Source organism: Salvia miltiorrhiza, chromosome 6 (genome assembly GCF_028751815.1).
Source record: "Salvia miltiorrhiza cultivar Shanhuang (shh) chromosome 6, IMPLAD_Smil_shh, whole genome shotgun sequence".
In the NCBI taxonomy this organism is placed as follows: domain Eukaryota; kingdom Viridiplantae; phylum Streptophyta; class Magnoliopsida; order Lamiales; family Lamiaceae; genus Salvia; species Salvia miltiorrhiza.
In genome coordinates, this window is record NC_080392.1 from 11,632,714 (window position 1) to 11,644,857 (window position 12,144).

A 12,144-nucleotide genomic window follows, 5' to 3' on the forward strand; every position below is an offset into this window, starting at 1 on the left:
TCTTAAATTAATTATATATAATTTACATTTTATTTTACTCAAAAGTTAAGCATTTTTAATTATATAAGTTAATTGAGCAACAATATAACGATTCAAATATTATTAGTCCAATATATATCATAACTGAAAATAAAAATTATCAAAATAACTTTGTGTAGGCCTTTCGTGCACGAGATACGTGAATTTCGCCTATGTAATTTGCGAATTCGGTTTATTTTTATAAATTGTTTTAAAAGATACGCCACGTGGCGAATCGGATGCGAATCCGACGAGAATCCGAGAGAATCGCACCCTTAAAGAATCTGATTCGTCGTACATGCTAAACTTACATAAAAATCCAGAAAAGCTATCGGCGTTCTAGCCCGTGTCACGCCTGCAACGAGCTTCGTCTGCCCCCGAGCTATCCACTCCTGATTGATTCTAAGCCGTCGGAGAGCCTTCAGATTCCAGAGGTCTAACATCTGCTTAAAAAAATCATGATTAATTATCGACAATGCAAATCTTAATAAACACAATAAAATCAAATTATTATACCTCCCCGTCGAACTCCTCGCGAGGATTCATAATCTTGTGGAATAGCTCCTGCGACATCACGTAACCCGTCTCGATCACTGCAACAAAAGTACCCGGCGGCGATCTCATAAACGCCTTGAAGCCCTGCTTCTTCGCCTTCATCACCCCCTTACCATACGGCAAGGCCGGGTCAATGACATACGGACTCTGCGCTGCAGCAGACGGCCTAAGCAAGCGGTGAGGCCTCTCTCTAGCATCCGCCTCATCCTCTGACGAAGTCCAGCTAATATTCAGATCATCATGTACATCCCCCGCCTTAGGCGCATGGGTCTCTGGACTGTGGTACCTAGTCGATGGCCCTGGGCGATCACTGTGACGTGAGGCGGATCGCCTCAAAGATGTCTGCCTCACACCATGATGTGAGGCTGATCGCCTCATAGATGTCTCCCTCTCACTGTGACGCGAGGCAGATCGCCGCTGACTCCCATGGGGTGGATCCTCTCCACGCTCTGATCGTCTCTGACTGCCACGAGGTGGATTCTCCCCATGCTGTGATCGTCTCTGTCGATCCAGGTCTCCAACTGAGTGCCTATGGCTCACATGAGGCGGATCCTCACGAAATGATCGCCCAGGACTAGGAATGTGAGATGTAGACCGTCTGTGACTGAGTCTCGGTTGGTCGAACTCCCCACTCCCGTGTCTATGACGACTGGCATGGCTGGATGATGATCTATGCCTCCTCGAAGAAGACCGTCTCCCAAAGATGTCCTTCACAACGGCTATGACCTTCTTCGTAATTTTGGCGACCAGTCCATGCTCAGAGTCGTCATCTACAAGCTCGCGCTGCATCTCGCGCCGCATCTCAGGGATCATGGTCCGGATCTGCTCCTGTGTGAAACGGGCAATCAGGTCATCATCGCGTCGCCTCCAATAATCCTCATCTCGATCTGCCTGAGGCTCCCTATCATCAAACTCCTCTGACCTGCGCCGCTTCGATGGGCTGCCAGCCGGCTCCTCATACGTCTGTCTATGTCGCTCGACATGGACTTGGACAGGCTGCTTCTCACGAGCCTTCTCTGCTCGTGAGCTACTCCTCGGCACAGGGGGAGGCCTAACAGGAGGAGGCCTAACAGGGGGAGGCCTAACAGGAGGAGGCGGTTCCGGTACAAGTGGCTCTGTCAAGCCGGCATATCTCCCTCCAGGATGGTATCGTACAGAAAAAGGCTCGGGACACCTCAGGGTCTGCAAATACCATGAATCATTCTCCTCCTTGACCGGTTCGAGTGTCCGGTGACACTCGTCCCGCACAAAGATGAATCGATCATTTTTCATTATTCGTTAATCATAACATAATAAAAGGATTGAAACTGTAAAAAAAACAACAATAATTACCTCATCAGCATCAAAAAAGTGGGCGAAGCCAGAAGCCGACTTCCAAGTCGTCCAGTTGACCAATCGTGGCATCTGGAAGCTCGTGTCACGAGCCCCACATGCGCGGCCCAACCTCGGAATGGCCTCGTACGACCAAATCTGTAATGCCCATATGGGCCCATAGAAGTGGTACGTCCTCCTACTCCCAGTAATCTCCGAAGGATGCTTCTTCAACACACTCATCCCATGGCACAAAATCTGGAATGAGTAAGAGCCCCACGGGAAGTCGATCCATGCCTGATCGTCCTCTACCAGTGCCCACACCCAATCGTGCACGTATTTATAATCCCGACAGAAGATGAGATCATACGCCACGAGAATATTGCCCACCCTCAAATAATCATCGGCACTATTGCCCATACTGCGGTTAACGAACCGCTTGCGCAAATCCTTCACTTCCACCTTCTTGCCTTTAAAAACTCGGTGCCATAGACTCTGCTTCCCAACACGGCGATCCACATTAGGATCAAAACGCTGCGGGGATGGCCCGAAGCACAACCCCGTCACCAGATAATACTCCAATGCGCCGAATCGAATGTCGTGTCCACCAACGTGGAACCACTTCTCCCACAGACCGAATTCTTGGTCATACAACTCCCGTGCAAGAAGATGGTGCAGTGCGGCATTCGCACAATCCTGCATCTTCAACTTAAGTAAATGCCAAACGGACCTCTCTTAAATTGTTCAAAACACCGGTAATGCGTTAGACAGGTCTCCACTTCCTTCAATGTTTTGTCCCTGATGTAGTGATTGATTCGTCCGTTATAACCTTGCATGTACGGACGTAACCAAACATGCCTCGGAGGTTGAAATTAATTCAAAATGATGATTAGTATCAAAAAATATCAACCGTGTATGATTCTAGACCAACCGTGTACAACCGTGTATAATCGTGTACGGATGAACAAACCGTGTACGGTTGTACACGGTTAATGTCACAGCCCGCCCTAACTAGGGATAGTTAGGCCGAGTGATCCACGACTAGGGATGGGGTTAAAGAAGAAGGGGAAGAAAAGGGGCGTCATTTATAGCCGTAAAACTTACTCATCTTAATAAAACTCGTCATTTTTATTCATTAATACTCAATTGAAAACAGTCTATGAAAGACAGCATAAAACTTAATTAATATCATTAATCAAGTTATACATCATATGAAACCATTCTCTTAATACTCAAAGTATGACATAACATACTATAACATCAACAATATCTTGCAGCGGAAAGTAGCTAGACATATGTATGAAGACATATTCTAGACAGGTTAACTATTTATTAACAACCCTGGAGACTCCGCTCATTGCAGCACCATCATCACATCAGCTCAACCTGCACATTTAGAAAACATATGCAGGGCTGAGTACAAAAGCACTCAGTGGGCACGTATGCCTAGGTATAAAAATACATGCTTCAAAACTATAAATTGTCATGCCATCATAATCAGTACAACAAGGGAGTTTTTCGCTAAAAAGGCCCAAGCTTACTAAGTTCATTTGTGATTCTTAAAGTTCGTCTGATCAGACTAAGTTCTTTTGTAATCTATCATATCTGGAACTTTGTGCCGGAGAGGTGGCCACCTCTCACGGTCACTTGACCGGCCAACCCGCTAGATGACTCACGGTCACTGGTGTACACTAGCCCTGGCAGGATAGCTATCAACTGCTCAGGACCCGAATTCGATTGCATCATTGGCAAAGCCAAAGCAGATAGATATCATACTAAAATTTAAATATTTTATGGCAAGACAATACTTGAAATAACTTTAACTCAAAGATTTTGTCATGAAATAACTTGCTCAAAGGTAGCATTAAACTCGTTTGACAGATATATAAAACTGAAATTAACAGTTAAATCATCTCATGCATTCATTCGTATAAGAGGCCTACGACACGCAGGGGATCTCTATATACGTATAGTAAAAGTAATGCCCACCTCGTTGTGTCTCTGTATCAATGAGTAACGTCACTCTCTCCCTCAAGTCGTTACTTCCCAAAAGGACCTTCATTGTTATGAAGAATTGGTGAGAAGTTATAAAAGAAACCTCGATTAATAATCTAATCTCTTTTATGAAACATTAGTATCTCTAATGTTCATCTCTCTTGATTGATAATCAATATAACAATTATTATCTCTCGTCATTACTCATTAATTATAACATCCTTATGTTATAATTAGCAGCGCTTCAATTAAAAGAAATATTTAACACATCGAAAAGTCCACTTTCTTAGCAGATCTATTCGCTCTCATCTCGTCTAATTAACCGATTAGAAAGTTAAACTTTCCATTAGGCATGTATTTGAGTCACGGGTCAACAAGAATTGACTATGCTCAAATTCTAATTTCACTAAAAATTTCGGCATGACCTATTCATATATAATGTCAGCCACGAGATTTCAACGCGTGAATCTCACTACGTGAACTCGTCTCTCGACTCAAAACTTAACATCTTGACATCTTTTCAACGCAAACCAAACAATTCAAAATCATCAAAACTCTTTATCAGTAAACTATCATTTATACTCGACACCAATTGTTCGAGTGTCAGATACCAACATTTATGTGCGTTAATCATAACTCTCACAACTCACACCATTTAGTCATATCGTATCATCCATCAAAACAAATATAATCAAGTTGTTTTCTAGAAAGTTTTGCTGTTTTTGTGTCATCTTTAAAAATTCATAACAACCAACTCAATCATCATAAACTCTCATACCAATTGATCTCAAAAACTTCATGAAGTGTAGTTCACTCTAAAAATGGTAGTTAACCAAAAAGGTTAAAGGTTTTTGGAGATATTGCTCTTTTAGTGCAGGCTGTCAAAGATTGACAGTTTCTGCCAATTTTGTTTAGGCCATTAGAAACCAAGGCAAACCTAAATAAAATTCCATTAAATTTAATCAGCCAAAACTAAAGGTATCCTTGAAGATTTGGTTAAAATTTCACAAGAGAAAACGTTCATATGATCTGCCAAATAAACAATGAAACTCATACACTTTTACTGTTGGAAAAATATGACAGCAGAACAGGGCATTTTTGAAATAATAAACTGCTCTGTTTCAGAGGTCATAAAAATCGAAATCTTATGTTTTTAGAAAAGTATTGAAGTCTAGTTTCGTTTAAAAAAAACGGTGATGCAAAATCCTTCATGGATTAATAGATATAAACGTTTTTGTAAAGTCTACCAATAGTTGACAGATTCTGTCAAGGATTTTTCAAAATATCTTTAAAATAGCAAACATCATCCAAAAGACATGAAATTTTGCAGCAACGAAATACACATATCATAGATAAACATATTAAAATTTCAGAGCCATCAAGCAATGAAAACTCATCGAAACATAAGCTTGAAACTGCTGTAAAATTTTGACAGAATTCCAGTTTTAATTTCGTTCAACAATTATCATCCATAAATTGTAAATCAATTAGCATGCTCATGTGATATCGTAGAACACATATACGCAATAATATTCATTATGCAACGTCTCAAACTTCACGAATTTAAATAATCATACTCTAAAAATTTATACAATTTTCGTGCTTGGAAAAATACGAATTTAATATATATCGATTCTAGCATACCCCTAAGCACAAATATCAAGTCAAAACGATCAAACAAAAATCGAAAGACAAGCTAATATGTGAAAAACGGGGCTGCCCTCATGGGTTTCATAGCTACGGTTCGTTCCGTTCTTACTCCCTTCATTAAACATGCTCAACATTTACCCAAGAACAACATACTAAAATTTCACGACGATCCGACGTCGTTTCAAAATAAAGTCGAGAATCGACGTTTTTCGACGTCGACGAAAATCGAAAATAAAACCATCAAAACGTAGGTAAAGATCTTACCTACTTAGATACGTGATCGAAAAGATGATCGGCGCTCGTCTCGGTGCTCAAATCGGAGGTCAAAAGCTCCGTCCAAGCTTAAATGGAAAATGGCGTGTGTAGTGTGTGTTTTAGGTGTTGTGTGTGTGAATATGTGAGTTGTGTGTGTGGTGTGGGCTGATATAGCGTGAGTTAGTGTGTTTGACTGAACTTGGGCGGTTGGGGGGTGGTTTTGGTGGGGTAGGGTTAGATATTTAGTCGTTAAATATCTCGTCTCGTCTCGTCTCGTCTCGTCTCGTTTTAACGACTAACAACCCATACTCTTCGTTACTCGCCCTCTCAACCTCTACTCACTTTCATTACACTCGTAATTCCATATAAATATAGAAAACGCAAGCTCGTTCTCGAAATTCTGATAAACGAGCTCGGTTCGTTTATCGAGAAATCCCGATTTACTACTCACTCGTCGTCCAAAAATAAAAACTTTCATTATTGGACTCGTATCGAAAAACTAAGAATATTTCTCGACGACGTGCACGTAAGATTTTGAAAGTCGACAAAAAGACGAAATAGCCGTATTTTACTATTCATCGTCAAAAAGTCAAAAATTTCAAAAACGTCTTAACGGACTCAGATTTCACTTCCGAGTTCACCGTTCTCATTCAAATAATTATCTAGAATTATTTGAATACTCAAACTCAAATACGGATATAAAATCCCACATCATTCTCACATCATCAAAAGAACATCTCAACATTTTTAAAATATAACAACAAAACTTCATATAACTCTTCATCTCTTTACAAAGTAAATCAAACAAGGGATCTAAACCCTAATTACTCAAACTCAAGAAATTAAACACGTCATCAAAAGCCCGGGTATTACATACCATCCCCCTTAAAATAAATTTCGTCCCGAAATTTGTACCTCTTGTAAATGTTTCGGGTACTTCTCTCACATCTTATCCTCAAGCTCTCTTTCCACTTTTTTCTAACTATCATATCTCCATTGGACCTTATCCAATGCAATCGACTTATTACTCAATTGCCGAATTTTATGATCTAGCATCATCTGAGGTCTCTCTTCATAACTCAAGTCTAGTTCTAAGATCATTTCTTCTTAGTAAACCACATGGTTTGAGTCGAAAATATATATCCTCTCAATTGTGACACGTGAAACGCGTTATGCACATTTCCAAAGCTAGGTGGCAAAGCCAACCTATACGCTATTGGACCTATCTTTTGCAATATCTCGTAAGGACTTATAACTCTGGGTCTAAGCTGTCCTTTAACTCCAAATCTATTCATCCCCTTTGAGGGTGAAACCTTCAAGAAAACTTCGTCTCCTATCTCGATACTTTGTCTCACATCTTATAGGCAAACTCAATTAGTGGCAACACATTCTCCCGATGTACTCCTCTATCAAGGATAGTAGTTCTCATCATATCTTCTATCGTTTGCTATGCTAAAATTCATCCTTGTACCCAACTCTTTCTGTAACTCATCCATAAACGTGATGATTTTTTTTTTTTTTGAATCTCTCTCTGAGGTGATCTACACCGGTACTCAAAGCAATCTTATAATCTCACGAACGTACAATTGTGCTAACTTATCTGGTCCATACGCGATTAGGATCGGTATGAAATGTGCAGATTTTGTTAGTCGATCTACAATCACCCAAATTGCTGTATTTCCTCTTTGACTTTTGGGTAAAGCTGTCACAAAATCCATCGCTATGTGATCCCATTTCCACTCGGGAATCTCCAACGGTTTTAACTTCCCATAGGGTCGTTGGTGTAATGCTTTCACTTGCTGACAAGCTAAGCATCGCTCTACAAACAAAGCTATGTCTCGTTTCATTCCGTCCCACAAAAATCTCTTTTTTTTTTTCCACAACCTGATACATCTGTGTGCCTCCTGGGTGGGCGGTGTAAGGCGTGTCATGAGTCTCACTCATGATCGTATTCTTAAGTTCATCATCGCGGGGAATGCATCTTCTCCCCTCAAATAAGATAGCATTGTCTGATTTTTTTTTTTTTTTTTTTTTTGTAACTCTTGAGATCTCCTGCTCTTATCCTTTCTCGTAACTTGTTCATTGTCTCATCTTTCCTTGTGCTTCAATCACCATTTTCCTCAAACTAGGCATCGTCTCAACAATACTCGCTATCGTCCCTGGTGGTTTTATCATCTCTATCCTCATCTTGTCAAAGTCCTTTATAAGCTCATCCTCTCTCGTGAGAAGACATCCTAACTTTGACGAGACTTTTCGGCTCAATGCATCGGCTACTACATTGGCCTTGCTAGGGTGATAATTAATGTCGCAGTTAACATCCTTTACTAATTCGAGCCATCTCATTTGCCTCATGTTAATATCCTTATGCTTGAAAAAGTATTTCAAAGTTTTGTGGTCCGTGAAAATCTCACATCTAACTCCGTAGAGATGATGTCTCCAAATTTTTTTTTTTTTTTTTTTTTTTTTGGGGCATGCACAACGGCTGCAAGCTCTAAATCATGCATTGGATAATTTATCTCGTGGGGTCTAAGTTATCGTGATGCATAGACTATAACTCTCTCTTCTTGCATCAAAACACATCCTAGCCCATTCTCTAACGCATCTGCGTAGATGGTATACTCTTTATCCATTTCCGGGACTAGCAGCATTGGTGCTGTAGTCAATTTCCTTTAAGCTTTTAAAAAAAAAAACTCTCTTTACACTCCTATTTCCAATTGTACTTAGCTTCTTTTCTCGGTCTTGCTATCATGGAAAATCCTTCAATAAACCTCTCATAGTATCCTGCTAAGCCTAAAAAGCTGCGAATCTCGTTAGGTGTAGTTGGTGATCTCCACTCATGTACAGCTTGTACCTTGGCGGGGTCAACTTTAATTCCTTCGGATGATACAATATGTCCTAGAAAAGTTACTTCGTTCAACCAAAACTCGCACTTGGTGAATTTGGCAAAAACTTCTCAACTCTTAGCGTTTCCAACATCGTTCTCAAATGTTTTGGCGCTCCTTCTTATTCTTCGAATAGATGAGAATATCATCTATGAAAACTAGGATAAATTTATCCAATTATTGATGGAACACTCGATTCATGTGATCTATGAAAACTACTGGTGCCTTCGTCAAATCGAATGGCATAACTATGAACTCATAGTGCTCATACCTCATTTGAAAAGCTGTCTTAGGTATATCCTTCTGTCAAAATTTGAACTGGTGGTAATATGATCTCAAGTCAACTTTCAAGAAAAAGCTCGCTCCTCGTAATTGATCAAACAAGTCATCTATCATTGGTAAAGGATATTTGTTCTTGAGTGTCAATTTATTCAGCTCTCGATAATCTATGCACATTCTCAACGTGCCATCCTTCTTTTTGACAAAAAGGACTGGTGCTCCCCACAGGGATACACTAGGTCTAATAAAACCTAACTCGAGCAATTCTTGTAGCTGAATCTTCAGCTCTTGTAGCTCCTTAGGCGCCATTCTATAGGGTGCCTTCGACACTAGTGCTGATCCAGGTTCTAGGTCGATAGTGAACTCCAACTGTCTTGTTGGTGGCAATCCTGGTAAGACCTCGGGAAATACATCTCTATATTCCCTTACCACTGCTACATCCTCAAAGTTTTTTTTTTACTTGATTCTCCTTCATCATTCATGTAAACTAGGTAAGCTTGTGCTCCTTTCTTCTTTACCAATTTCGACGCCTGAAGTGCCGAAATGATTGGAATTCTCTTCTTTCTATCAATGTCGTGAAAACATGTCTGTTCCTTCCCAGGTGGTTGGAAAGTTATCTGTCTCTTCTTACAATCAATCGGGGCAAAGTTCTCTGCTAACCAGTCCATCCTTAGAATAATGTCTACGTTCCACATAGGCATTAAGTGCAAGGTTCTTGTTTTCATCTTTAGTGATCCTAACTCAAACTCTAATTTAGAAATCATGTGAGAAACTGTAGTAGCTCTTCCTACAGGAGTGATTACTCTCAACTTGGGACTAGCTCGTTTTGGTTCGAGTTTGAAGGTAACATGCTTCAAACACTTAAAGAATGCGAGGCTCCTGTATTAAACAGGATTCTAACTGATGCATCCAATAACTTGCCCAATACTACCTTAAAGTCCTGCCTTAAACCGGCACATAAAACTCAGACATCTCATCATCAGTATCCATCTTCTGATGAGCAAATCGTGATAGCTCACAGAATTCTCGGTTATACTCTACAACCGATTTCTTTCCTTGCATCAAACTTCGATAATCAGCCTCTCGCTGCTTACTGTACTCCTCGGTACATACTTCTCAAGAGTAGTCTTCAATTGTTCTCAGGTGTAGTTTACCAGTTGCTCGGGTGTTAAAGTCCTCTGACGTGCCTCTCACTGGTCTTATACATCAAAAGAATCTACTAGGATAACTCAGAAGTTGTAAGGGTTCAACCCTAGAACGACATCAAAACAAATTGTTCAAGAGACTCAAATGAATGACCAGAGGGTAGAATGAAGTAACTACCAGGTCGAACAAAAATGACCTAGAGTAAGAACCCATCTGGCTTTTCAACCAAAAGTTGAAACACGTGGGTTTATAAACCCAAAACACGTCTACTGAGATTTGGATCATGCGGACTGGCCAGGTCCAACATAATCACTCCCCAGTCACACGGAATATACTATCCCGAACTTGGAAATTCTGTGTCTTCTAAACCCTCAACATACTATACATAACAAAATTTAAGTTCACACCAGCAAGCTAAAAGCTTAAACTCAGGGTCCTATGTTCTAGACTCTTGTTTCGAAAGTTCAATATTTTTCGACTCTCCTCTCATGTTGCGGTGGTGGTGGCGGAGTATTATCCCGCCTATCCTTCACATCACACTCTTGATGACATCTTTGAGGCATTTTTTTGAAATCACAAAAGGAAACTCAACTCGACCAACGCTCTAAGCATCCTCGAAACTCAAGTTCAATTTACTAACTCAACTTTAAGGAAACCCTCACGGTCACCTTAACATTCATCTATAAGGCAATAAGCACTCACGAAATGCTAACAAAAGACCACTCTGGTCAACCTAATATATCCATCAGTAGAATGCCTCTTTTTAGAGGACTTACATAAAGGGGTTATTTAAACCCTACAAAAACCATAGTATCTATCGTAATGTCCCTTCTAAATCGACACCATTAATAGTACTATGTCTCGGTCTGGACCTCCTACGGTAATTGCTACCAGTTAACTCATCTAGTTGCTACTTTAGCACACTAGGAACATCCATCTATTTAACATCAGTAGGGTACTAAATTCGCATGCTTATCTATCATCATGTCAAAATCTCAAGTACCAGTATCTCCTAAGTAAGTTATATACATCGCAATGTAATTGCAACTAATCAAAAACGAGGGTGTACCGCGCATACTCTCAAGATCATCCTTAGCTCTAGCCTACATCGACTTCTCTTCTCATCCTCATCAACTCTAACCCTCCTCGGCTACTTCTCATCCTCATTATCGTTTATCATTTTATCATCTTTGGTAACTGATACTTAAGGATCGACTCGATATCTACTACACTCTTCTAGAGTCCATGGTAGAAAACAAGCATCCGGTCAGTAGATCCGCATAGAAAATCTGGGTATCTGTAACAAATCCCATCTCCTGTGGGTCCAATGCTCAAGACGACATGTCCCATCATATTGAGTGGCTTTCTTCCTTGCTCAATCCTACCACTCGATTGGTAGCACGGGGACTAGGTGCACGATGCCATCCAGTCTAGTAACAACCATAAGGCGTTCATCCTTTCATAGTCTATGAACATGTGTTTGAAAATCTGCTAGGGTATCTCTGTACCACATACTGTACGCCTCGTCCTCGTATCCGATCTTTCCTGAGTTCGATCTCACAACAGTCCACTTTCGTGCAGTGCCAACAGTCCTGGCCAACCTATAAGGAGAACTTAAAGGTGACTCTAGGAACTAACTCTACTTGGCTCCAGCAACAGAAATAAACAAAACATAACTTAGCAAAACTCCTATTAAGTAGTACTGTTATCTTAAAACTCAAGCTCAAAACATCTAAATTCTCATCTCGTCCCGTCTTTACTTAGTAGGGAATCTCTCTAAACAATGATATTAGATCCCTTAATCTAAATCATCGTGACTCAGTAAGACAACTCAACAATTCTCTCTCAAAGCCATCTCCAAAGACTATGGCTCATGATACCTCCTCAAGTACCATTAAGGTTGCGTGAGCAAAACTCGCGTCACAAAATAACTCAACATATCGTACAATATCTCATTGCAGCATGCTAATAACTCATCATTAATCATGCTATTATACTCAAGCTCATAACTCAAACCAACAAGTACTTAAAGCAATTGCTAATTCTCTCAAGC